The sequence below is a fragment of the Dipodomys ordii genome, unplaced genomic scaffold (assembly GCF_000151885.1).
Source record: "Dipodomys ordii isolate 6190 unplaced genomic scaffold, Dord_2.0 Scaffold45, whole genome shotgun sequence".
NCBI classification, from domain to species: Eukaryota; Metazoa; Chordata; class Mammalia; order Rodentia; family Heteromyidae; genus Dipodomys; species Dipodomys ordii.
In genome coordinates this window covers 439,653-462,058 of record NW_012267261.1, presented here as the reverse complement: position 1 = coordinate 462,058, position 22,406 = coordinate 439,653, and the positions used below count along the sequence as shown (strand labels likewise).

Below are 22,406 nucleotides of genomic sequence, written 5' to 3'. Positions count from 1 at the left end.
TATTATGACTGAAATGCAAAGCCAAACCATGTGTATAAGAGAAGTCCTCCCCTTGAAAGACATACAGGCCAGTTACTCAGACTCAGAGCATAAAAGGCCAGTGGTGATATGTCTGTAAATGCTTTGTAAACCACTATGGGCATGGGAGAACCCTAATTTGTAGTATTTACTGAGTTCCGGTCTGCATATTCTTCCACTTAGGGTGATTTCAAGCTACCAATATGACAGCCACTGAATGTGGACTTGGGGAGAGGTATCAAGGATCAGCCAGTACTTGTTGGCCCCACTATACCATTGGCCAGCAGAGAGAGCAGAGAGACACACCAGAACTCCCCTGGAGGAGCAGAGGAGTTGGATCTCAGATGAGGAGTTAGGCAGGTATAGATATTTTGTGGGAAGTCAGCAGCATACAGGAGCAAACCAGTGCACAAATTGCAGGCCCGCTGTAATTAATAGTCACCTCAAGAAAAACAGGCAGTGTTTATTTATCAAGTAATATTATCTCAAAAGCACTCTGTCTACACTGGCTTTCATTCTCAGAGCATCTCTGAAAGCATATTTTCATTCCTGTTTTACAGATGAGCAAATCAAGGCCCGTTTCCATTCTGCCATCAGCCCAGGAAGACACTGAGCAAATCCTTTGGCTTCCAGACAAACCTAATCAGGAGACCTGGCAGTTTTATAGGAAGGAGAGAATTGCATGGATTATGATTCAGGGATCTGAATGAGACATGGTACTGGATGCAGGGAGCAAGGATGGGACTTGATTCTGTCACCTAACTCCTTAAATGCTCAGATTGTAAGAGTGAAAGGCCCTCAATCCAGGAACGGAGCTGAGCATGAAGTTGGGGTCTCCTTCAATGGTAGATGTTGGCCAATCAGAGTATTAATAACCAATCTTTTTTTAAGGCAGTTGGGACTTTTGAGAAAGGATATTATCTATGTAGAATGATGATTGATCCCTCCCTGTGTTTTATATCAATATGATATCCAGAGTACCTCAAAACTGCAATGCATGTACACAAGCTTATTTGAAAATGAAAATGTATGTGTGTATCTAATAATACATTTTTCTTTTTTTTTAAGGTCTGAGACTCAAAGTTGATACCTGCTGATTTTGCTCATTGGCTAGTGCTCTACCAACTGAGCCATACCTTCAGCACCTCAATACATTTTTTTTAATGACTGGACATCTTTCCAAGGCACAATTGAAGCTAGTGTGAAGCTTCCATTGTAAGTGTGAGGTGGAGGAGGAGGAGCTTGGTAGTTGCATGGTTTGCAGATCTAAATGAGTTAGGTATTGAGAGGGTGATATACCAGGTGTCCAGAGAAGCCAAGAATGCATTGAGGAAGGAAGAAGGAAGGCTGAAAATCATATTAAAGAAAATTAGAGGAAAACTTCTCTCCAAGTGGAGGTTGATCAAAAAATCCCAGGATAGAAAGAACCTGAGAACCTTCGGGGACTTAGGGTAAGGTTGGCTAGAAAGGGAAGCCCAATGTGAATCAGTTGTTAAGAAATAAGTTTTAACAAGCTGGGAGCTGGTGGTTCATGCCAGTAATCCTAGCTACTCAGGAGGCTGAGATCTGAGGATCGCAGTTCAAAGCCAGCCTTTTTTTTTTGCCAATTTTAAATATATTTATTTAAGACATTGCATTTTCCACTTACAATACAGTGCTTTCCATGGGACTCTTATCTCCAATAAACCACTGAGAAAACTGGAAGTGGCACTGTGGTTCAAGTGTAGAGTCCTAGCCTTGAGCTGAAGAGCTGAGGGACAGCGCCCAGGCCCAGAGTTTAAGCCCCATGACTGACAAAAAAAAAAGAAAGAAAGAAAAGAAGAAAGAAAGGAAGGAAGGAAGGAAGGAAGAAAGAAAGAAAGAAAGAAAGAAAGAAAGAAAGAAAGAAAGGAAGAAAGAAAGAAAGAAAGAAAGGAGGAAGGAAGGAAGAAATCAGATTTAACTTGTGTGGTTTTTCTTATCTCTAGATTATATTCTGAAGTCCTTTTCCTGAATAGATGTTTTTAATTGTTACTCTGACTTTCAGTGTTCTCTGTGTGGATTCTCAGTGGCACAGAGGGGATATTAGGGTGTTCATGAAAAGAGAATCACCGGGAGATTGAAATCAGATGTCATGATTGTAGATGCCCTTGTCGGCTGATGCTTATAGCCAAAATCTGTACCAGTGGCATTACATGGGGATTTCATCCATTACAAGTACTACTAGTTTCCTAAGTAGAGGAAGGATTAGAACCTAGACCATTCTTCAGAGCCTGAACCTGTATCCTTAGGGCTAGCGGTATAAAAATGTTTGAGATTGAACTTTGGTAATTCCAGTTCCTATGATTCTGACCTGGCTTTTGAGCATGTCTTAGAAGCTCAGATCTTGCCGCTCCCATGGCCCAGGACCTGTGGTCAGCCTCAGCTGCAATGTGGAATCCTGCCTAATTTATCACATGTTGATGCCAGCAACGGAGAAGGAACTTCCTCAAGCAGCAGAGGTGATGATCTCGTGACATTTTCAAGCAAGCATAAGTGACTTGAATGCACTCCCTGCAGGGCCTGGACAACAGCACAGAGACCTAGAAAGGACCCACCTAGCCAGTTAGCCACCTGAAGAGCCAGCGTGGCTCTTGTTAAATAATGTGTCACACTGAGATATCATTCTAAATCCAGCACTCCTCTGGTGAGTACACGCACTACTCATGCCTCCATGATCTTGGCCCTTGCTTGAAATTTTGGACCAGAGAAAAATGTTGCCAGAGCAAAAAGTGCCAGGATGGACGAGTCAGCACTTGTTCAAATTGTTCTTCCATTGGCTGAGCCAGGCCATTTTGAGGATATTGCTTGTATTTCCTAGTGCCTCTGTTGTGTAGATAGGCTAATTCTTCCCAGTGTCCACTCTAGATAGTCAGGAAAATCCTAACACTTTCGAGATCTTCGTGAACTTAGGGGAAAACCCTCCCCAAATATTGTTTGGGAAGGTAATAAAATATTTAACTTTACAGAAAAATGAAGGAAGCAATACAATGGCTGATTTGGAATTCCTGATTCGTGGATGGTCAAAAGGGACAATGAGAAAGAGCTACTGACGCATTGTCCAAATTTGGTCCAGTACCCCCCCCCCACGTGTCTATTGAAGCCATATCCACACTCAGCCCTTTACCTGCTAACTAAGGAGAGCAGTATGCAGCCTACCAGCTCACTGTGGCTTTCCTGCCTTGCCTGCTCTTAGACGGTTCTCAGTCTCATTCCTCTGGATCTCTTTCTCTTTCTCCTTTCTGTAACGACTGTGCATAATCTCCTTTCCCCTTCCCCAACCTTCCACCTGCCCCTCCTGACTCTGGGCCAGCAGCTGGCCTGTGAGCCATGCCAAATCAAATGTACAAGTGCAGTATTGGTCCACAGTCATGCTGTCTGTTCATCCTTTGCCTGGCAAGGGCTTTCTCCCAACTAGCTGAAGTCTAGGAACCCACTTTTCAGGGACACTACAAGGCCTAAGTCAGAAAGACAACTGCTCAGTGCCACAGCCTCCTGTCCTTTCCCTCTTATTCCTCCTGTTATTTGTTTATATTTAATCTCTTACATTTATTTCTCCCATCCCAGTACTAACTAAGCCCCCCAGAACCTTGCCTTGCTTCTGATATCAGACAAAATTGATCACCTTCAGGCAGTATGGACACAGACAATCAGAGGATCTGAATTTGAAGCCAGTCCAGGGAAGGAAAGTCTGTGAGAGTCCTATTTACAATTAATTACCAAAAAGCTTGAAGTGAAGCTGTGGCTCAAATGGTAGAATGTCAGCCTTGAGTGATAAAGCTGAGGGACAGTATCCTCTCAGACCTCTAGTTCAAGCCCCAGCACCGGCACACACACACACACACACACACACACACACACACACACACACACACACACAATTTTCTTTCTGCATTGTTTGTATTTCTTTTTTTAATATTTAATTTACCTTTACATTTCTCATTAATGAAGCTCGGGAATGTTTTAAGGATTGCAATTTTTAAAGGTAATAAGAATCTTTAAAATTCTTGTTCTTCTAGCTCTATAAAGGATGACACCAGGGCCCCAAACCAGCCAGAATAATAACAACTGGTCCTCTTTACCACAGTCTACCCAAGCTCAGGATTTTAAAGATGTCATTTCCTTCCTTCCTTCCTCTCTTAGTCAGTGGCATGCAAAATTCACAGCAATTCTCAGAAGTACCCTACCCTTGCAAGCAAGCATCTTTGATTTTCTGTACAATTGGCTAATTCTATTCCCTCCCACCTACCTGTCTAAGTGGAGATGACTTGAGAACAGCAGCAATTAACCCAGGAGAGCCCTGTGACAGATCAAAGCCCTCTGAAACACTGAAATCTTGTTGAAAATAAAATTAGCAGGTCTAACATAATGATACAAAGATTTTTCAGGTTTTAAATTACATGTAATTTTTTTTCTTATAAACATCAGAAGTAAAACAGCTTGTATTCTACAAAGCTGCTCGCTAAGAAACAGCCCCAACAGAAATGAAGAACAACATCAATACTAACAAAAGTTTAGTGCTTCATACAGATGATTTTTTCCCCTCAAAATAGAGTTTTAAACATTAGCAATTATCAGTGCTTAACTGAATATCTCAAAATTTCACAAACCTGTATGTTGCTAGGCTTCAAGTCAGGGCCTGGGCACTATCCTTTAGCTCTTTCACTCAAGGATAGCACTCTATCACTTGAGTCACAGCTCTACTTCCCAGTTATGGGTGGTAAATTGGAGATAAAAGTTTCACACACTTCCCTGCTCACACTGCTTTTGAACCTTGATCCTTAGATCTCAGCTTCCTGAGTAGTTGAGATTATAGTCATAAGCCACCAAGGATTTGGCTCTGCATTGATTTTACACGTGTTAATTAAATAGAAAGCACAAGATTCCTAAAGTAGAAATTGCATAAGAAATTGTGAACATTTAAGAAATACTAAATTATAGCAGCACAATCTAGTTCAAGCCTATAATCCAAGCTACTTGGGGCATGGAGGTCAGGGGTTTGAGGTTCAAAACCAGCCTGGGCATAAAAGTTCACGACTCTGTCTCACTCAACAGGCTGGTACAGTGCCATGGATCTGTTACTATAGCTACTATAGAAGTACAATGGCTGGTTGCAGTGTCATGTGCCTGTCATCTCCCATGACACAAGGAGGCACAAGTAGGTAGGTATGTCTCAACCCAGGCAGGTTGAGACATAAAGTGAGACCCTATTTTGGAAATAACCAAGGCAAAAAGTGGCTGGAAACATGACTCAAGTGGTAAGACAGCTTGCCTTCTATGTGAGGCCTTCAGTTCTGTCTGAAGCACTCAAACACACACACACACACACACACACACACACACACACACACACACACACATATGTTGGAATAATGTGTTTTCATTTTCCCTTGACTTCCAGGAAGCTGAGTTAAATCTGCTCAAATCCAACACTAATATTAATTAGCCTTTGCCATTTCTTTGGCTTTAATCCAAATTTCTAGTTTTTTTATTTTAATTTTTTTTGTAAACTCAGTGTATAACTTCTTTTATGTTATTAATTACCCAAATGTTCTTTTTGGATAAAATAGATGGCAAAATTTTTTAAGAGGAAGAACTCTATAATAATGACTTCTAATAATGATGATGATAATGATTCTCAACACTTCACTTTCTACCTTTAATTAGTTATTTATGTACTTGTTGAAAGTTCCTCATTAGACTATAAATTCCCTGTGGGCAGAGCCATGCTTGCTAAGTCTCTGCATCTCCCATGGGCCTGGTGTTTAGTAAGATTCTGTTGGATAAATACAGCTTTAGGATTAATTTTAGAGGAAGTAGGATGCAGTTATTCTTCCTTTGTCTTTGCATTCTATTTCTTTTCAATTTTCCTTTCTTTAGAGAAGATTCTATTGACAGGAATTTTTTTTTTTTTTTGGTAGCCTGACCTGTTCTGAGTTGTTAAATGAAGCTGTTTCCATATTGCTGGGTGAGATATTATGTTTTCTTCTTTTCCCCTTTGAAACATATCATCAATTTTTTCCTCCCATTGTTCTCTCCCTCTTCCTGCATAATTCTTAGCAATGTCCTCCTACATAAATAATAACCACTTACATTTACATAAGCACCGGTAACGCTGACACATTCTTTTCCAAAAAAGGATTTAAGATGGACATCTTAGAGGATTTTTAAATTTTACAATGCACTCTCGGATGTTCATGCTGCTGTTATTAGCTAGTAAATTTATTGTGTACTTACCAGTGCCAGGCACCAGGCAAGGGCTTTCTGTACACTATCTCATTTAGTCCTTACAGGAATCCTTCAGAGGAACTTTTCAATATAAAGCTACTGAGAGTCTCTGGGAAAGTCCCATGGTCTCATAGTCAGGAGGAAGCAGTACTGGGATTTGATAACTGGCCTCAGGCTACAAAATCAAGGCTCAGCTCTCTAGGTCACAGTACCCTTTTGAGATATTCATGAAAAGGGCTGAGTCAGGAGAACCTAACTCTATCTTACAAATGCGAAAAAAGAAGAAGTGTTTTGTTTTGGGTGCCAGTCCTTGGGCTTGAACTCAGGGCCTGGGAGCTGAACCTGAGCTTTGTGCTTAAGGCTAATGCTCTACCACTTGATCCACAGCTCCACTTCTGGCTTTTGGGTAGTCAATTGGAGATAAGACTCTTATGGACTTTTCTGCCCCAACTGACTTCAAACTATGCTCCTCAAATCTCAGCCTTCTGGGTGCTAGGATTATAAGCTTCATTGTATACCTATGCTTTAAAGGGCATGGGTATTGTTCAGAGTACTCCATTGGTGCTCCCTATCACCCTACAAGGTAGACTTGAATAGCTATATCACGAATGAAGGAAGAGAAGTCATGAGGCCTTAGTTGACTTGTACAGGCACTCAGAGGAGAAGGCAGGATTTGGTCCTGCCTTCTGTCTATTTGATTCAAAACTCCATAGAAAGTGTCCATTAGGTGATCAAAGAGCAACATCAGATTTAATTTCTTTTTGTGACCCTTTTCAGGTCCTGGTATTCTGCTGGGGTCAAAATGGGCAGTGCCTGGCTGGCCAGTGCGTGTCTTTCCCCGGTGACCTTGGCAGTGGGGGGGAGCATCTTCTTGTGATTTGACAAGGCAAATGCAATTGAATTTCCATCTCATTCAGAGGAGAGAGCAAATAGCTTTGGGAACGAGGCTAGTTTGAAACAAGGGCTCCTGAAGCTAATTAAAAGCTAGGCTGGAGCTGCACTTTTCATTTCTTAAGAATGTTCGACCTCATTAAATAGGAAAAAGCAAGTGGAATTTTCTGATTTTTTTTCAGGTTCTGAAGGGGATGGGAACTCCAAAGGAGTGAAATACGTTTTTAGCCTGCACACCCTTCAACAATGACACTCTGTTGCTGATGAAGCCTTACACTTCCCCAGTGTTCATCATCCTGAGAGGGTAGGACCTGGACCATGCAGAGAGAGAGGACATCCTAATGCTGTCTCCAGCTGTCTCCAGCTTTCTGAGCTCCCATCTCCTCTGCTCCCCTCGTAGCAGCCTAAAAGGTGGAGAAAACACTTGCAGACTCAAGCACTGTAGGGCACTTGGTTGTTCTTCGGAAAGGCCTCCCATGAGCTGTTTCTCAGCTACTTAGTGCAAACTGGGATTCATGGTACACAGTTCTAGGTCGAAAGAAATAGAAAATGTTAATATTCTACATGCTCATAGAGTGTAATAAAAACAGACAAACTCTAAAACAGTGTTATAAGTTTTGAACTTGGACGTTGCAGTGGACAATAGTGAGGGACCATTTGCTCAAACTAGGAAGATGCTTGAGAACCCAAACAACCAAATAACATAGACTGGCAGAGGCTTACACTAGAATCTTTTAGTTCTGACTAAAATCCCATTTGTGGGATACCCATTGGTACTAAGCCATGTGCCAGCAGCTTGGCATACATGTGATGGTCTTAAAGGCCCTACAGACAAGTGTTTCCTTCACTTTAGAGTAAGGAAGCAGAGGCTGGTCATGATCTTCTTGCCGATGGCTCTTGGTCCTTGCTAAGTTAACTGAATGCTCTAAGATCTAAGCGGAATCTTAGATCTTCAAACTATCAGAGCTGGATGAGGATTGGAAGTTATATTTACATTCTCTGTGTGTGTGTGTGTGTGTGTGTGTGTGTGTGTGTGTGTGTGTGTGTTTGTGCTTTTGTGTTGAACTCAGGGCCTGGGTTCATCTCCCTTAGTTTTTTGCACTCAAGGCTGACCCTCAACTACTTAAGCCATAGCTATACTTTCAGTTTTTGGGTGGTAATTGGAGATAAAAGTCTCACAGACTTTTCTGCCTGGCTTTGATTGGACATCCTTAGATCTCAGCTTCCTGAGTAGCTAGGATAATAGGCAAGAGTCATCAATACCAAGCTATGTTTACATTTTGAGGATAATTGTGAAAACAGATCCCAAGGTAGAAATGTAATCAAGGAAACCCAGCTGAGCTGAGATATCCACCCAGGCCTTGGGACTTTTTCTTCAGTGTAGACCAGTTTATTCTCTGTGTAACAGTGGGAGAACAAAGAAACGAAATTGCCCTCTGGGATGGAAATTACAAATGTCATGATCTACTCAGTCTCTGTCTCTAAGCAATGATTGCCACCAAACATGACTGTTACTTGAAAAGGAGGAAAAGGAGGGGCCAGGGAAGCTTTGAAGTCCTGAAGATAAAGTAAATTTCCCAATAATAAAAGTGCACACCTATGTCTATAAATGTTTAAGCCAGGAAAATGTTTTGTATTTTCTGTCTTTCATTATCTTACGACCTTTGGTGTCAGACAGGGCTGAATTTTCTCTTGGAAATGTGACAGATCTGGTTGATTTTATCCAAACTGGAGTTCCAGAGGAATGATGCTCTAGGAATGTCCCTGTCTTAGCACATGAATGTCTAAGGAGTACATGATTGGCCTTCATAGTCATAAGTTAAACATCAACCCTTTCAAGACCATAAGTCCCTTTGGTTTGACTCTGGCCTATCATAAATCAGAAATGGCCATGTTCTGAGGTCTGACTGAAAAACCTTTTGTGGGAGAATTAAGAAACTTTAAGACTAAAAAGGATATGGAGTGGAGCTGTGGCTCAAAGTAGTAGAGGGCTAGCCTTGAGCAACAGAGCTCAGAGACAGTGCCCAGGCCCTGAGTTCAAGCCCCATGACCAATCAATTAAAAAAGTGTTAAGTTGTTTGCCAGGCAGGGGTGGTTCATGCCTCTCAGAAGGCTGAGATTTGAGGATCACAGTTCAAACTCAGCTCAGGCAGGAAAGTCTGTGAGACTCATCTGCAATTAACGACTCAATAACTGGAAGTGGAGATGTGGCTCAAAGTGGTAGAGCTCTAGACTTGAGCAAAAGAGCACAGGTACAGTGCCTACACCTTGAGTTCAAGCCCTACAGCCAACAAAACAAAAGCAGACCCTTTATTACTGCACACACTTATTTCTGAGTCAAATATTAACTGTGTTTCATCTAAAAATGGGCCATGGGAAGTTCTTAGATGGTAAACCCATGAGTTTATTAATAAGCAGGGTCACCTACAAAGGCATAGACTAAGTGGTTAAGATGGTTTATTCTTCCCCTGGAGTGTTGTTTGTGAAGTAGGCTTATTTATGTGAATTATGTAATGGTTCTACTATTGGCCTATGTTTTACATTGAATGAAATATAAAATCCACACATCTAGGAGTCCCTTAAGCTAGTTTTAGCCAGGTTCCTTACACTCAGCTACTGGATGGCTTTCTGATCCCTGAGCATATCATGGTTTTCCTACTTAAAATAATACCTTCTTCATTTTACTAGAAGTACTTTACACTCATCAAAAAAAAAAAGATCAGAAATAAGACATTTTCTAAATGTATTTAGTGATACTTACTGTGTGAATCATTCCACTTGACTCAAAAGAAACTACAAAATCCATGGGAAAAGAGTATTCCTGTTTTGCCTGTGAATAAACTGATGTACAGGCAGGTGAAATCACCAGCTTCTACACAGTATGCTAGATATGGGGTGAATGGGTCTTCTGAATTTCAATCTAGAATTCTTCCTCTATAGTATATGATATCCCTCTACCAAATTTCGAGCATGTGTTTGGTCACTGATACTTTTCCAGATGAGAAAACACCTGTAATAAGGACCACACATGGCATCTGGGTCACACTTCCCTGTCCTGATTATATTCCCTCTGCTTGAAATCCTCCAAAAGGCCAACTATACCTATTTCAGTTTAAGGCCAAAATACATCTGCTTTCTAATTTTCTTGGCTATGTCTCCAGAGAGCTTGTGTACCTCTTTCACAGGACAACAAGGGAGCTGGGTATGTCTAAAATAGTCACAAAGGAAAAGAACCAAGTGACCAATTAGAGGGAAAGCTTGTTAAGCTTACAGAGGGCAAGTCTTTATTTTTATACTTTGATCATCTAACACAATGCCTAGGAGTTAGTGCATGTTGAATAAGTATTTGACCAAAAGTTGCCTAGGGCCTGCAAATTAGGCTACTCCTAAAAAGAAGCTAGGTGATAGACAAGGAATAAGGTAATAAAAATGGAAACTAGGGTTTCAGCCTTCAGATTTCAAAGTAGATATTTCTTGAGGCTATGGCTAGTTTCCTGAGTACTGTGAATGATGGGTGATTATGAATACTTTGGAAGCTGAAGGATTTTCGGAAGCTCTTTGAAAGATGGGTCTACCAGCATTTCCTGTTCTGAGTGAGCATGAGTTCCTTAACTCATGCCCTCAGAGCGCAGTGTTAGTGTGCCACATACTGTTGCCTTCACCCAGATTTTTCCTGTCAACAAAATGTCAAAAACAACTTTAAATGGAGAAAATGAGTTTGTGGGGGAGGAGGGAGGAATCTATGAGTCCAAGAATAACCTCCAGTTTGGTAATGATTTATCCTGTTCCATTGTTAATTTTGCAATTAAGCAAGAGTACTTTATATGCCTGAATAACCCATGGATTGTATCTTGATCAAATTACTATGTCTGCAACATAAGACTGATTCCAGTGATCAACTATTAGAATGACAAACGATGCAAAGCCCAAATATTCTCATGAAGCAAAGCCTAAGTTTTCTTGCTCCTTTCTCTGTTTTGTCCTCACTAAACTCTCAATCATGAAAGCTTAATGGCTAAAAGCCTGTTGTTTTGATACCAGACGTGAGCTCCTATTGGTTAAAAATATGAGAAGGCTGGCTATCTCCTCTGCCCCATTTCAAACCCACTGTGTGTGTGTGTGTGTGTGTGTGTGTGTGTGTGTGTGTGTGTGTGACTCTGTACATGGGTTTGATGAAAACGAACTGTGGTTAATCCTTTGTATTATATACTTCCTGCCACTGACATTTGTTGTTGCTCCAGTGTGATAAGGTTGAGACTGTGAAGGAGAATCACATGCAAACTATATATATGTATAATCAATTATGACTACCCCTCTCACCCACCATGCTTGGAAAACCTGAGAACCTAGGAGTAGATGACTGTGAATGTCATTTAGAAATTACACTACCTTAAAGTCACCCCATACAACTGTAAGTTAACTTAGTTGATAAGAAATTTGAAAAATAAGATTGAGCTTAAATATATGTGCATATATAGAGAGAGAGAGAGAGAAAGAGAGAGAGAGACTATAAACCAAAGTAGCCGTTTTTTAAAAGGAGCCTTATGATATCAGTCAAAATTATTATCCCTGTTCTCTGTTCATCAATTTTCTGTAGGATCTTAAGCAAAAGTTTACTGCTCTTCTCCAATCTGATTGTGTGTGTGTGTGTGTGTGTGTGTGTGTGTGTGTGTGTGATCATACTAGGGCTTGAACACAGGACCTGGGACACTGTTCTTTAGCTTTTCAGCTCAGGCTGGTACTCTACCACTTGAGCCACATATCTAGTTCTGTTTTTGGGGGGGTGATTAATTGGTGATAAGAATCTCACAGATGTTCCTGCCCAGGCTGGCTTTGAATCAGGATCCTCAGCCTGCTGACAAGCTAGGGTTACATGTGTGAGCCACTGGGTCTAATCTATTTTATACAACTCATACAGTAATTTTTAAAAATGTTAATCATATCACACTACTTTCCAGTTTGAAACCTTACTACAGCATCTAGCTGGTCTCAGTAATTAGAAGAAAGTTCAAAGTACTTTACGTGGCTTAGAATGTACTACATAATACGCCCCCTGACCCCCTTCTTTCATCTCACCCACCTCTAGACCTTAGCCACTTCTGCAGCCTTGTGGTATTCATACAAGCTGTTCTTCCTGCCTGCTTACTCATTGCTCCTTTCCTGGCTCACAGTGTAAGCATCTTCTCTTTAGACGGTATTTCACTTACCCATTATTGTAAACTATGCCATTTCTTCTCCCTTATTTCCTTCTATGTTTTCCTTATCACTGCATCGCAACTTGTAATTTTACAAGTTTTTGTTTTACTTTCTACTTAATGCCTATTCTCTAGTCAACAAGTTATGTCTGCTTTGTCTGTCTCCTTCCATCCTTCCCCTGCCCCTTTCTCCTTTCATTTTAGTACCAGTACTAGGGTTTGAAGGCCTCTCACTTTTGCTTGGCTTTCTCACTCCCTTTAGTGCTGTACAATTTGAGCCACAGCTCTACTTTTGCATTATTGCTGGCTAATTGGAGATAAGACTCATGGGCTTTTCTACCCTGACTTTGAATTATGCTTCTCAGATCTCAGTTTCCTGAGTAGTTAGGATTGCAGACTTAAGCCTCCAGTACCCAGCCACAATGACTTTTATAATGCTTAAAATTCCTTAGTCATGAAATGGAAATAGTCATGTTATCCTTACTCTACAAATAGCTATGGAATTCATTTTCATGTTTGCTTTCTGTTGAACTTTGAGATGCTAGAATATCAGTTGGATATGGAAGGCATGCAAGACAGTTTTTGTTTTTGTCTTTGCTTCCTCTGTTCAAAGTTCACTGGGTCCTGTAACTGAGCACAGAGTCTGTGTTTCAATCTATGACAAGGCAGGTCAGCAACACTACTGCTATACCAATTCTACTTTGGCTTGGGTAGTCAAAGTCTCTGCCTTCTACAATTCAGGTAAGTTAGAGAGAATACAGAGAAGTCAATAGCTGGACACTCCTTGCTATTTATCCTTTCTTGTCTTGTCCAACCAACCTTGGAGTAGTTAAAAGAGATGCTCAAAAGCTGTTGGAGAAGACAACTAATTGTGAAATGTCACTGTTTCTTCAAATTCTTTTTCAAAAGGCTGAAGGCCTAATCCCTCCACTTTCTACCCTTTCCCTTTATTCCACTGCTCTCTACCCTGAGATATTCCAGGCTAGAGTTTCTTCTGATGTGACCTCTGAGAAAGTATTGTTCTAACTTTCAAAACAGGCATGTAAACCTAACGGTGAGACTGAAGAGTTTTGAATACCAAAAGGAGCTACGTGTTTTCAGAACACCCAATGAATAACTCTAGACTTTGGTTTATCTATAGATAAGAGTTAAGTGTTCTAACCTGATAGAACATTTAAGACTAAATTAAATTACATGCATTGAGATGCTTTTATAATGTCTGACACTCAATACTCAATAAATGCTAGCTGATTATTAACTGACCACTTTGACTTCTCTCGTTGGCCACTCCATAGGCCATATTATTCAGCTCAAGATGAGATGGAGAGCCAGTGACTTGGGAGGCAGAGACAGGAGGATTGCAGTTAGAGGCAGGTCTGGGAAATGAAGTTATCACAAGACCTTAAATGAAAAACAAATTAAGAAAGCAAAAAGAGTTAAGGTATGGCTTAAGAGTATCTATCTAGCAAACAGGAGACCTTGAGTTCCATCCCCAGTACTGAAAAAAGAAAAGACAGAAAAGGATAGATGAAGTGTTTTCTTTATCAGATGAATTTTGTACAGGAAGAAGTCTTATCTTTGGAATTTGCATGAAAGCTTGCGTGGATAAGGCCTGAGAACTAGAAATGAAAGTGTAGCTGGAGGCAAATTTCCTAGTCCAGATTTATATGCTATTTTGAAATATACTTCAAAGTCCAGAGGAAGAATTCCATTTCAAAAATATGTGGGATTTTTTTTCCTTTTTGTTGAAAGTGTTCTTTAAGAAGCAAGAATATGGATGGGGGTTGTATTGCTATTATAATGAGAGAGATGCCAAACCTGTTGTCCCTGACTCTTCAGCAGAGATAATGGATGAACGGAACAAAAACAATAAATTGAGACATTGTTCTGAGAGAGATGGCACCTAGTGCCCTGACAAGATATTGCATTGGCACCTAAAGCAGGTGGGAAATACAAGAGCTAGTAGAAAGGGATAGGCCTTCAGGAACAGTGGCATTTAAAGTGAGATCTGAGGATTAGAGGAAATCCTGACAGAGTTGGAGGCATGTTTCCAACAGAGAAATCAGCGTGGGCAAAGGCCCTAGGTGAAAGATCATGGAGACAGGTAAAAAGAGCCAGAGCAAGTATGGGAAGGTAGCAGGAGAAAGGAGTAGGTGGAGATGAGTTAGAGGTAGGCAGAAGGGCAGCTCACGAGCATCTGGGTAGCCAAGCTGAGGGATTAGTCTCCATCCTAAAACCATTCAATGTTTTGATCAAGGAGTGATGGTAATCAGAGATGCTGCTGGCTAGGGCCTGTCTGGATACTTGTCCAAAAAGAAAGGAAAATAGTCAGGATTCAGGCAGTGTTGATGGGGCACATGAAAAGAGGAAAGATTCAGAGATGGTTAGGCCAGACACTGACAGCACTTGGCAATGGGTTAGATATAAGGTACCTGAAGGAGAAAGAAGCTGAGAATGACACCCAGAAATTTGGCCTGTATGCCACTGCTCATCGAGACAGAAACACGGGGCAAGGAGCAGCTATTTGAGGATAGGTGTCAAGTTCAGTGTGGATATAAAGGTTTGGAGTTATCAGCATAGAAGTAATGGCTTCTCAAATTATTTTCCAGCTACCATTTGCATGAAAGCCACCTGCGGTACTTGAGATTACCAGGGAAGACTACAGTTAGTAGGCTTGTTATATGCTTTATCTATGAAATGGCCACAGAATATAAGTTGGAACGTTCTCTTAAAACAAGTGGCCATTTGAGTCATGGTATTTGCGTATTTCTTGTGTGGAATGGCACAGAGATGTAGGAAGGGCTTTATTTTGTTTTCCTGGTCTCCTTGTCTTTCATGCTATGTTTTCTACACACCTATGTCCTCAACATATACTAGGTTTGTTTTGTGTGTGTGGCTAGTGCAAGTGAAGCCCAGCTCTATGCTTTCTTTTTCCTTCTTTTTAAAAAATTTCTTTTGCCTCACACATTAAAAAAATCATCTTTAAGAAGTTGTACATGAGAGTTACCACTTAACAAAAGAGTTTAGAAATACAATGTATATTGATCACTGTACCCTTTTCAGTGTTCTTACCCATCCTTCCCACCCACCCCTTCCCTCACTTTTCTTAATTTTGCAGGATAGACACTGAATTTTTTATTGCACTCTCCCCCTCCCATTTCTCCCCTTCGTCAGTCTACCCTTCTCCCCTGGACCCTACCCTACTCCATGCCTTTCAAATACCTATTCCCTGGTGTTTATTTTGCTGAACTTTTGACTTTGCCTTATCTAAGGAATTACAATCTTTGAGTTCTCCTTTGAATCTATGGTACTTCAGTTAATAGATGTATATATCCTTGCATACCACTCAACATATTTACTGGTAAGTTTATAAGCTAATTCTATAAGCTAACTCTCGTTTCCACATCTAAAGGAAAACTTACATCTTTTGTCTCTCTCTAACTTACTTCACTTGACATAATTTTTTCCAGGTCTTTCTGTTTCTGTCCACATAATATAATTCTTTTCTTTCTCTTTCTTTATGTCTAATACAGGACAGAAAAAAACCTTTTTATCAAAAGAACAGATGTCATCTGCTTTGGCCTTTTTGGTGGTTTTATTTTATTTTATTAAAAAAATGTCTTGTAGATGAGGCTCATTTAAACATAATGACAAGGTCACAAAAGACGTACCACAGAGAAGCTTCAGATAGGGTATTAGTCAGAAGAGGGAGATCAAACAAGGAGATGTCCTGTCCATTTGTCTCCCCACTTCCCCCCTTTTTTTCCAGTCCCAGAGCAGCTGCATTTCAGATGCAAATGGGAGATGAAGGAGGGGGCATTGGGAGGGCGATGGAAATGCCCAGGAAGCTGGCGTGCAGGTGTTGAGGATTCCAGACATCACTGCAACAACAGGCTCTGAGAACACAGAGCCCACTGAGAGGGCGGGCTTGAGCGTGCCGCTTGGAGGGCTCAAGTGGACCCGCAGCTGCACTGGACATTCCTTTTTGTGGTCATCAATGGGCCCTGTATTGAGAATATGTGAGTGAGCAACTGGCATGTTCAGAGAAGGGAAATGCTTTGGAAATGGAGCAAACTCCAGGCTGAAGGAGCTTCCTCATGGGTTATGCTCATTATGTAAACTCACGTATGTGCATAAAGCAGATATTTGATATGTGATACTGTGGCATCTTGGGGTTGGAAGGAATTTATGGAATTGTTGAATCCATCCATCTTCTTTAGGCTTCTAGGAGTCCAATGACTTAAACCAGGTCAGGTCAGGCTGCACATCAGTGAGACAGAAGACATAAGATTGCGGGGGGCGGGGGGGGCAGTGGAATTTATCAGGTATTTCCTGTTCTAGACACTGTTCAGTACTTTGTGTGTGTGGTTTTATGTAACTTTCACAGCAGATCGAAGAGCTTGGTTTCAGTAATTTCCATTTTAATGTTGGAAAATTAAGACTTTAATGAATTTAAAATTGTCCCAAGCCAAAAAGCTAATAAGAATCTAGTTTTGAATCTATGTAGGTTTTCAAGTTTTATTCCAGAAATCATCTTTTTTAAGAAAAATTATATTTCATTCCTAACTCTTAAGCAGGCATTTTCTGCCTCACACACACATTTGTATATATGCTAATATTGTTTCCACTCAGGTAGATAAAATATACAAACATTATATATATATATACTTGAAAACATGAAACAATTGACTTCAGGCATAAACATTTAACTAAGGTACTATCAAATGCAGCTTTGACATAGCTAAAGTTATGGTTGGTGGTAAGCTTTTGCACATGTTATGTACGTACTCAGTAATTCTGAGTGTTGTTCTTCCTTAGAAGCAGAACCTTGCTCTTGTAACTGTAACCCCTCTGTACAGTATTTTACAAAAAAAGCCTATTAAAAAAGAATTGTTGAAATAATAAATAAAATTTTTCATTAAAAAAGAACCTAGTATCTACCAACATTACTATTTCTATGAATCATATATATATATATATATATATATATATATATATATATATATTTGGTCTCAGGGCCCTGGGCATTGTTCCTGAACTCTTTTGCTTAAGTCCAGTGCTCTACCACTTTGAGCCACAGTACCACTTCCAGTTTTCTGGTGGTTAATTGGTTAAGTCTCACAGACTTTACTAGTTGGGCAGGCATTGGACCCACCCTCATCAGATCTCAGCCTCCTTAGTAGCTAGGATTACAGGCATGAGCCACCAGCACCCACGTTGTCTATTTTTATTGAGATTGTATTCATGAGACATGTTTGTAGACATTCATTCAATATATTGTGGCAGTATCTACAAAAGAATGGAGTAAAGTTGCTTTCATCTTGAAATAAGAAAACCGAGGCTCAGAGAAATTTAAAGAATCATCCCAGAGAAATATGGAGGGTGATCTCAGGCCTTCTGAGAAAGTCTGGCAGAAGCTAGTCAGTGATGCTAGTGATTGGGACCTAGGGTAAAAACCATCCGAGAAAAGGAGCTCTTGCTTTCCTGATGAAAGATGCTGTGGTGTGATGTGTAGAACTCCAGATTTGCAGACAGACAATCTGACACCTTGTGGGTGTGTGAGTGTGTGGGTGGTACTAGAAGGTGAAGGAATCATAGAGAGGTGACCTAGAAGAGGTGAGACTGTGTAGGTGGCTTCTGTAGCACAGATGTGTCACCTTTAGCCTGCCTGAAGACTGACAACTCTTGTGTGAGTGCATGCAAAGAGCACCCATGTGGGTAGAGGACAGGAGGTTAGTGACATAGCTAGAGTACTCATCTGAGGTGTTCTGAGTCTCACGTTTTGGGTCCTTACATAGAGCACCAGTTTTCAGCAGTTTTGTAATGTCACCTTGAGTTCTTGAGATCAGTTATTTTGCTGTGTGGGTGGGCCCACAGTCCCACTCCTTCCTTGGAAAAAATAAGTCAGCAAATATCTCCTGCTAATTAGTGGGTTAAGAGTGTGACTTGATATTTGAAGAGAATGATTGTATACAATTTAAGGCTACTAAAGTTGGAAGGTACTTAGATGGATGGAGCATTGGAGACCAGAGGACAAAAATAGGTTTTAAAATTCATAGTCTATTGCTTCAACAAACGTTTGTTGAGTAGCTATTCGAAAGAAGGATCTATGTTTGAGGATCTCAGTCTAAGGGAGAGAGACAGGCTTAAACAAGAAGTTACAATATTAGTAGGTAAGCTGATGGGCATCTGAGAGGGTCATACCTGAGAGATAATATTGGAGCCAAATCTGGAAAGATAAGCAATTTTGGCAGAGAAGTACATAACTGTGAGAGGGAGTGGCATGTTCAAAGACTCTGAGGTAGGAAGAGAGATACGCAACACAGGACTTTGAGGGCTGGCTGGAATCTAGGTCTTATCTTTGTATATGAATTTATGGGGTGGGGTCAACAGACAAAACCAGAAGGTAGGAAAGTTCAGAACCATAAAGTGCTTTTAACATCAGACTAGAGAATCTAGACCGTCTTGTGAAAACTAGAAAAGAATTAGTGGATAGTAACAAGATGAAGTTGGTAGGAATGTAAATTGGTGCAACCACTGTAGAAGGAAGTTTAGAGATTCCTCAGAGAATTAAACATAGAACTACCCTACAATCCAGTAATACCACTCTTGGGCATTTATCCAAAAGATTACAAGTCAGGATATAGTAAAGATACTTGCACACCCATGTTCATTGCTATACTATTCACCATAGCAAAGTTAAGGAAACAGCCCAGCTGCCATTTCATGGATACATTAATCAAGAAAATGTGAAATATATATTATAGAGTATATGTATATATATATATATAAGTACACACACACATACATATATATGAATTTTACTCATCCATCAGGAAGAATGACACTATGTCATACGTAGGGAAATGGATAGACCTGGAAGAAATTATGTTAAGTGTAGTAAGTCAGGCACAGAGAGACAAAGGATGCATTTTTCCCTCATCTGTAGAGGTTAGATCTAAATTATAAATATGGATATATATACACATACATACATGCACATACATAGCTATAGAGTCAAATGCATATGTACACAAACATATAACTCACATATAGTATATGCAGGGAAGATTCCAATACTGTGATTCATTTGAACAAAAAACTTACAGTTTAATAAAATGAATGTCAGGGAACATGTGTGTGTGTGGGGGGAGGTGGATGGATTGAGGTCAAGGGGAGGGAGTAATCAAATGAAGAGAAGTATGGGTGAAAGCAAATCATGTACTAATAGAATGTGAAATGAATTTTAAAGGTATTATTCCATGTAGTTGGAAAACAGACTGCAGAGAGATGGGATGGGGAGACTGGTTCACATGGACGAAGGTGTTACCAGAGCTGCCTGTCATGAGAAAAAAAGCAAATAAATAGATAGATAAATAAGCAAGAGAGATGAGAAATTCAGGAACTGGAATTCATATGGATATTGCAACTATTAGGAATATGATTGGTGAATGGACTCAGCTGACTCTGGGTATAGGCTGAGTGATTGGTTGGATGATGGCACAGCCAAACAGCAGAGGGGCTGAGTGATGTTGGACAGCATGGGCTTCATTGTGTTCAGTTGTGAACTTGCCTCATACACAATGCTCAGGGATATCAAGATATCTCTGTGGGAAGAGTTCATAGTCTGGTGTCCAGATGTCTGTCAGAATTAGGACCAGATTTGTTTTTTTTAAAGGTTAGTCCATCCAAAATGGTATCCAAGTGTCTCAATACTTGGCTGAAAGGTTCCAAAGGACAGAGAGTGTCCAGCATGTGCTCTGAAGGGCCTCTAGAGTCAGGCAATGAGTTCAACTTGAAGGGAGGTGAAAGGAATCATGGGAAGCACTCAGGCCCCTGTCTTGTTGGCACATATCAGAGCCAGGAACTGAGGAGGGTCTATCTTTTCATCTTGGATACATCCTCCATCAGATACAATATTCACTCACTTCCTCTTAGCCCCCACCTTCTTTCTACCACCACCACCTTCTTACCTTAGTCATGAGAGCTGAATCATCCTTTGAACCTATTTCTGTCACCTTTGCTTCCATCAATTTGGGCATAGGCTACTGGGCATAGCATAGCATAGGCTATCTGCTGCACATTGCTATCTGCTGGCCAGATGGGAACAAGGGCAGGATCCCAAATTTGGGATTCTAATTCTTTAACCACTGTTTAGTTTCCAGAAGAGAAAAAAAAAGAGTGAGACTGTCCAGTTTCTGTTACCTTAGACAAGAACTGAAAGAAAAAAGTGATGGGAACTGAGCCTTTCCTGTGTGCCCAGAAAATGCCGTACTCATCAACATTCATTCCCTTTCACCAATGATCACAGGCTGTGGCAATTTCCTCAGACGAGAAATACGAGACCCAGTGAAGTCAAGCCATATGTTTCAGGGTCACCCCATAGGGGTATCTGAAGGAATTCAAAGCAAACACTATTTCTACCTCATAGCTTTGCCTCTTTACATCACCTCTAGTTGAGCATGGAATTTGAGCTAGCTCATGATCGAGTGCTCACTTGTGGAAACATTGAGCTAGAGAGGTTCAAAGAGGGCTCAAGCTCTCGAGAAGCTTAGCATCCCTTAATGGAAATCTCTGATGCTCTGATTTGCATCCTGAATAGTAGCTAGACACCACCTATATATAGTGCAGATGCCACAGGGGGTTATGGAGACTTTCAGCTCAGGCCTACCGTAACACTGAAGATAGTATGCTATGATAAGACAGGAAGGCACACTGAATATTCTATGGAGAGTTCCAGGGAGATAGCTCACTTCTTTTAGAGAGACCTTGAAGGGGTGAGGCTTTTGGTAGATCTGGGCATAAAATCCAAGGAAGTAGGAATTGAAAGGACATAGAGGTGGAGAACACAGGAAACATAAGGTATGCCTGGTACATATGGAGATCAGGATGAGTTGGTAGATGATGAGTAGCTGCTTGCTAATCAAAACAGGCCTTTAAAATCCTAGTAACAAGAGGCAAACTGCTGAAGTCTTGAATGCTTGCTTGTTTATTTGTTGGCTAATGAGATATTTGTGGCATGCTTCCTCATTTCTAGGTTCTGGGCCAAATGCTGGGGTGCTAGCTTTTAAGTCCATGACTAAAAAATCGTGGGCAGTCCCTAACTTTAAGGAGATCAAAGATTCATCTAATAGGTCATAGGGCTATGAGTGTCATACAAACTTAGTATCATGAAGTGAAGGATGATAATGAGAAACACCAGAGAACAGGGAGAACTGTTTCTTCTCTTTTCTTCGTATTTTTTTTGAGAGTGGTAAGAATAGACTAAAGAAATAGCTTTAGCCTGAATCTGGAAACATGAACAGGAAGAGTCATGAGTGTGTGTGTGTGTGTGTGTGTGTGTGTGTGTGAGTGTGAGTGGGGGGGCGTCCGTGTGTATGTGAATGCAGACATACACATGTGCGTGCACATATGCGCAAGCACATTCATTGAGAGAAAAGTAGAGACAGGAAATAGGGGCAGGGAATATTGTTTCAGAAGGATGGAATTAACAAGAGCTCTGAGGTGATACAACAAACACTAGCAAAACAGCAGGGCAGGATCGTTTAGAAGCTGGCAGCACCTTGCCAGCTTTCCTGAATTCAGTTGTTATCATGGTCATACCTCTACTGGGGCCTGCCTAGTATTGGATCTTCTACTCCTGCATTTTCTCTGTGACTAGGAGCCTTGTGCTTCAACGTCATCATCTGTAGAGTGAGCTAGAACATGCCTCTGTATCTTTCAACTTACTGCTCTGGTCCTAACTAGAAAGGGTAACACATAAATTGTCCATAGACATTCACTCAAAAGCCAGGTGCCGATGGCTCACGCCTGTAATCCTCACTATTCAGGAAGCTGAGATTTGAGGATTGTGGTTGGGAGCCAGCCTACGCAGGAAAGTCTATGCACCACTCATTTCCCATTAATCACGAAAAAACTGAAAGTGAAGCCATGGTTCAAGTAGTAGACTGTTAGCTCAGGGACAGTGCTCAGGTCCTGAGTTTCAGCCCTAGGAGCAACACACACACACACACACACACACACACACACACACACACACACACACACACACACACA

The 22,406-nt window shown here is 40.8% G+C and overlaps 1 long non-coding RNA gene across 1 annotated transcript; it reads left to right on the top strand.

The window, feature by feature from the left end:
- The first annotated feature begins 605 nt into the window (after positions 1 to 605).
- On the top strand, positions 606 to 7,424 carry LOC105987965. Its single transcript, XR_001175180.1, has 4 exons — positions 606 to 734; positions 1,087 to 1,233; positions 2,557 to 2,683; positions 7,338 to 7,424. It is a non-coding gene; the product is annotated as an uncharacterized LOC105987965 (long non-coding RNA).
- Positions 7,425 to 22,406: the final 14,982 nt, after the last annotated feature.